This window comes from Phyllobates terribilis, unplaced genomic scaffold, assembly GCF_046119375.1.
Source record: "Phyllobates terribilis strain yellow unplaced genomic scaffold, ASM4611937v1 Scaffold_3__8_contigs__length_932513732, whole genome shotgun sequence".
Taxonomy (NCBI): Eukaryota; Metazoa; Chordata; class Amphibia; order Anura; family Dendrobatidae; genus Phyllobates; species Phyllobates terribilis.
In genome coordinates this window covers 803,739,227-803,745,226 of record NW_027362763.1, presented here as the reverse complement: position 1 = coordinate 803,745,226, position 6,000 = coordinate 803,739,227, and positions in this window count along the sequence as shown.

Sequence of the window (6,000 nt, the reverse complement as noted above, 5' to 3'; positions counted from 1 at the left end):
CAATTTATATAGCAGGATCAGGCTGATGGGAACTACTGCTCCCATCGAGCTGATCCTGCTGGCACGAGTGGACAGGGGACAGACATAGGCCGATGGGAGTAGTAGTGTCACATCGGCCTATGTCTGCCTGCACGCACAGACACCGTGCACACCCGCACAAACATCACACAGACACCCCGCACACACACGCAGACATCGCACAGACACATCGCACAGACACCGCACACACCTGCACACACTCGCAGACATCTCACAGACACCGCACACACTCGCAGACATCTCACAGACACCGCACACACTCGCAGACATCTCACAGACACCGCACACACTCGCAGACACACGCACAGACACCCGCACACACCAATCATGATGGGTCTGGGAGGTGAGGCTGACCTGTGCGGCCGTGGGAAAGTTCATGTGAGTTCATGCAGTCAAGCATGAACTCACATGAACCCTCTGAGGACACCGCGGCGACTTCAAATGAACAGCTGATCGGCATCACCTGATACCTCAGCTGTTCATTTGAAATAACCGGCGGGAAAGTGCAGCACAGAACGGGAAACCCGGCGGTGAAGTCTTTTCACTGCCGGCTTCCCCGCCCGGGTCCTTCGCTCCTTGGTGCTGCGCTCCCCGCCCGGTCATAATTTACGATTGGGATTGGAGGTGGCGAGGGGAGCGGAGGATCGGGGTGGGAGGCTGCGGGGAAGCAGTATGGGGCTGTGTGATTGTTTAAAAGCCGGCGGCTTTTTACCGCGCGCCGGCTTTTAAACAATCAGGAGAATTCTCCCCCGCTGGGATGGCATTCTGATGACAGGCTGGATCGCGCTGCCATCCAACTTGTCATCCTTCAGAGACAATGCAGAGCTCAGGCATTATGGGAACTTCCGATTCCGGTATTCGATATTGTAAAAGTATCGGAATTAAGTATCGGAATTCCGATACCGCGAATATCGGCCGATACCCGATATTTCAGTATCGGAATGCTCAACACTAGTCAGGACAACTAGGGTTAGCGCCAGGACAACTAGGGTTAGCGCCAGGACAACTAGGGTTAGCGCCAGGACAACTAGGGCTAGCGCCAGGACAACTAGGGTTAGCGCCAGGACAACTAGGGTTAGCGCCAGGACAACTAGGGTTAGCGCCAGGACAACTAGGGTTAGCGCCAGGACAACTAGGGTTAGCGCCAGGACAACTAGAGTTAGCGCCAGGACAACTAGGGTTAGCCCCAGGACAACTAGGGTTAGCGCCAGGACAACTAGGGTTAGCGCCAGGACAACTAGGGTTAGCGCCAGGACAACTAGGGTTAGCGCCAGGACAACTAGGGTTAGCGCCAGGACAACTAGGGTTAGCGCCAGGACAACTAGGGTTAGCGCCAGGATAACTAGGGTTAGCGTCAGGACAACTAGGGTTAGCGTCAGGACAACTAGGGTTAGCGTCAGGACAATTGGGTTAGCGTCAGGACAACTAGGGTTAGCGTCAGGACAACTAGGGTTAGCGTCAGGACAACTAGGGTTAGAGTCAGGACAACTAGGGTTAGCGTCAGGACAACTAGGGTTAGCGTCAGGACAACTAGGGTTAGCGTCAGGACAACTAGGGTTAACATCAGGACAACTAGGGTTAGCGTCAGGACAACTAGGGTTAGCGTCAGGACAACTAGGGTTAGCGTCAGGACAACTAGGGTTAGCGTCAGGACAACTAGGGTTAGCGTCAGGACAACTAGGGTTAGCGTCAGGACTAGTGTTGAGCGATACCTTCCGATATCAGGAAATATCGTATCGGATTGGATCGGGCCGATACCCAAAAAGTATCGGATATCGCCGATTCCGATACCGGAAACCAATGCAAGTCAATGGGACACAAATATCGGAATGGAAATAAACCCTTTCTTTCCTTGTAGGTTAATTCTACATGAAGTAAAACAACTAAGAATAATGTAGAATGACATGAAAAGCCGGCAATTCAGCAGCGGCATACACCTGTACCCGACAATTTACAACAGAAAGAATAGAGCTTCACACATAGATTAGATAGATAGAACCATGTCAGTCACATATATATGAAGTACAGTGACAGTGTTGCTTACAGAACTTGTCATTTAGTGTAAAGGATTTATTTAAAAAAATATTAGTGTTTTCATGCACCGTCTCTTTAAAAAAGTCGGCCGGCAATTCAGCATCTGTACCCGACAATTTATAACAGACAGAATAGAGCTTCACACATAGATTAGATAGATAGAAACATGTCAGTCACATATCTATGAAGTACAGTGACAGTGTTGCTTACTGTACTTGTCATTTAGTGTAAAGGATTTATTTAAAAAAATATTAGTGTTTTCATGCACCGTCTCTTTAAGAAAGCCGGCCGGCAATTCAGCAGCGGTACCCGACAATTTATAACAGACAGAATAGAGCTTCACACATAGATTAGATACATAGAAACATGTCAGTCACATATATATGAAGTACAGTGATAGTGTTGGTTACTGTACTTGTCATTTAGTGTTAAAATAAAGGATTTATTTAAAAAAAGATTGGCGTGGGGTTCCCCTTAATTTTAGGCTCTAGCGGAGGTTAAGCAGACAGCTGGGGCAAATGTTTGAAGCCTGGGAAGGGGGTAATACCCACGGAGCTTCCCAGGCTACTAATATCAGCCCCCAGCTGAATACCTAGCCTTTACTAGCTATTAAAATGGGGGAACCCTCCAAAAAAAATAACGTGGGGTCCCCCCTAATTTAATAGCTAGCAAAGGCTAGGCAGACAGCTGGGGGCTGATTTTAATAGCCCAGGAAGGGTGCCATGAATATTGGCCCCCTCCCAGGCTAGAAACACCAGCCGTCAGCCGCCCCAGAAATGGCGCATCCATAGGATGCGCCAATTCTGGCACTTAGCCTCGCTCTTCCCACTGCCCTGTAGCGGTGGCAGTGGGGTAATAGGGCTGGGGTTGATGTCAGCTTATAATGCCAGCTGACATCAAGCCCAGATTAGTAATGGAGAGGCGTCTATAAGACACCCCCATTACTAACCCCATAGTCAAAGTTAAAGAAAAACACAAACACCCAGAATAAAGTCCTTTAATTGAAATAAACACACAATTCTTTATTGTTCTAAATTAAACCATACTTACAGTCACGCCCATTCCAGCTGAAGCCAACGATCTCCTGCAATAAAAGAAAAATAATAAAGCAACATCATCCTTACCTTTCCATGGTTCCCACGACAGCTTCAGCTCTGCTACATCGAGATGACAGGCTGGACCGCAGCAGAACGCTGCCATCCAGCCTGTCATCCCGCGGACACTGAGAAGCGCAGGCATGCTTGCGCTCCTCAGTGTCTGGCTGTGACGGCATAAAGATGAGCCGAGGTCATGTCCAATGAACTCAGCTCACCTCATGCACGTCACTGACAGCGTGGGAAAATTCTCACGCTGAAGCGCTGAGTGCAGGAGAATTCTCCCACGCTGTCAGTGACATACATGAGGTGAGGTCATGTCCAATGAACTCAGCTCACCTCATGCACGTCACTGACAGCGTGGGAAAATTCTCACGCTGAAGCGCTGAGTGCAGGAGAATTTTCCCACGCTGTCAGTGACGTGCATGAGGTGAGCTGAGTTCATTGGACATGACCTCACCTCATGCACGTCACTGACAGCGTGGGAATATTCTCCTGCACTCAGCGCTTCAGCGTGAGAATTTTCCCACGCTGTCAGTGACGTGCATGAGGTGGGCTGAGTTCATTGGACATGACCTCGGCTCATCTTTATGCCGTCACAGCCAGACACTGAGGAGTGCAAGTATGCCTGCGCTTCTCAGTGTCTGCGGGATGACAGGCTGGATGGCAGCGTTCTGCTGCGGTCCAGCCTGTCATCTCGATGTAGCAGAGCTGAAGCTGTCGTGGGAGCCATGGAAAGGTAAGGATGAGGTTGCTTTATTATTTTACTTTTATTGCAGGAGATCGTTGGCTTCAGCTGGAATGGGCGTGATGGTAAGTATGGTTTAATTTAGAACAATAAAGAATTGTGTCTTTATTTCAATTAAAGGACTTTTTTCTGGGTGTTTGTGTTTTTTTTAAATACTTTACTAGAAATTCATGGCGGTCATGTCTAATATTGGCGTGACCCCATGAATTTCGGGCTTAGGGCCAGCTGATAATGCCAAGCTGGCCTTAACCCCTTTATTACCCAGTGAGCCACCGCACCAGGGCCCTGGATGAGTTGGGTACAGCGCCAGAAGATGGCGCTTCTATGAACGCGCCATTTTCCGGGGCGGCTGCGGACTGCAATTTGCAGCGGGTGGGGCCCAGAAAGCTTGGGCCTCCCTGCGCTGCAGATTCCTGCCCCCAGCTGCCTAGTTGTACCTGGCTGGACACAAAAATAGGGCGAAGCCCCACGTATTTTTTTTTTAAATTATTTCATGAAATTCATGGAATAATTAAGAAAAAAAGGGCTTCCCTATATTGTTGTGTCTGGCTAGGTACAAATAAGCAGCTGGTGGTTGGGGGCAGCCCGTTCCTGCCTGCTGTACCTGACTGGACACAAATATAGGGCGAAGCCCCACATAAATTTTTTTTAATTATTTCATGAACTTCCTGAAATAATTAAAAAAAAATTGACGTGGGGCTTTGCACTATATTTGTGTCCAGCCAGGTACAGCAGGCAGGAACGGGCTGCCCCCAACCACCAGCAGCCTATTTGTACCTGGTTGGACACAACAATATAGGGAAGCCCTTTTTTTCTTAATTATTCCATGAATTTCATGAAATAATTAAAAAAAAAAAAATGTGGAGCTTCTCCCTATTTTTGTGTCCAGCCAGGTACAACTAGGCAGCTGGGGGATGGAATCTGCAGCGCAGTGAGGCCCAAGCTTTCTCCCCCCCCCCCCCCCGCTGAAAATTGCAGTCTGCAGCCGCCCCGGAAAATGGCGCTTTCATAGAAGCTGGATGCTGTACCTGGCTGGCATACAAAAATATGGCGAAGCCCACGTCAAAAGTTTTGGGAAAAATTAATTAAAAAATAAATAATAATTTAGGGACTGCATCTTTATTAACTCCTCAAATGTCATTTAGTGTTAAAATAAAGGATTTATTTAAAAAAAAAAATGGCGTGGGATCCCCCAGAATTTTAGTCTCTAGCGGAGGTTAAGCAGATGGCTGGGGCAGATATTTGAAGCCTGGGAAGGGGGTAAAACCCACGGAGCTTCCCAGGCTACTAATATCAGCCCCCAGCTGAATACCTAGCCTTTACTAGCTATTAAAATGGGGGACCCCCCCAAAAAATGACGTGGGGTCCCCCCTATTTTAATAGCTAGCAAAGGCTAGGCAGACAGCTGGGGGCTGATATTAATAGCCCAGGAAGGGTGCCATGAATAATGGCCCCCTCCCAGGCTAGAAACACCAGCCGTCAGCCGCCCCAGAAATGGCGCATCCATATGATGCGCCAATTCTGGCACTTAGCCTCGCTCTTCCACGCTGCCCTGGTGCGGTGGCAGGGGGTAATAGTGGTGGGGTTCATGTCAACGCCAGCTGCATGAAGCCCAGGTTAGTAATGATGTGCGTCTATAAGACACCCCCATTACTAACCTACAAAGTGTTAAAAAGAAAAAAACACACTACACCCAGAAAAAAATAATTTATTTGAAATAAAACACACAATTTTATTTAATTCTTAGTTTACTAAAAATAATAGTTACCTGTCCACGTTCCTGCGCTGATCTCCCATGCACAGCTGTCACATCTGGAGATGGTGACAGCTGTGCGTGGCTGCGGTAAGCTCACACTGCCGGGAACACGTCCGCTCCCGGCAGCGGGAGCCACTGACTGAGGTCACCGGAGTGCATTCAGGCAGCGCAGCTCCGGAGACCTCCTTTACGGCAGTGCTGTACCGTGGGAATTTCTCACGATACAGCAGGGCCGTAAAGGAGCTAACCGGAGCAGCGCTGCCTGAACTCCGGCGAACCCTTACGGCCCCGTCATTCTAGCGGCGGCAGCGGTTCAGAGCGGTCACATT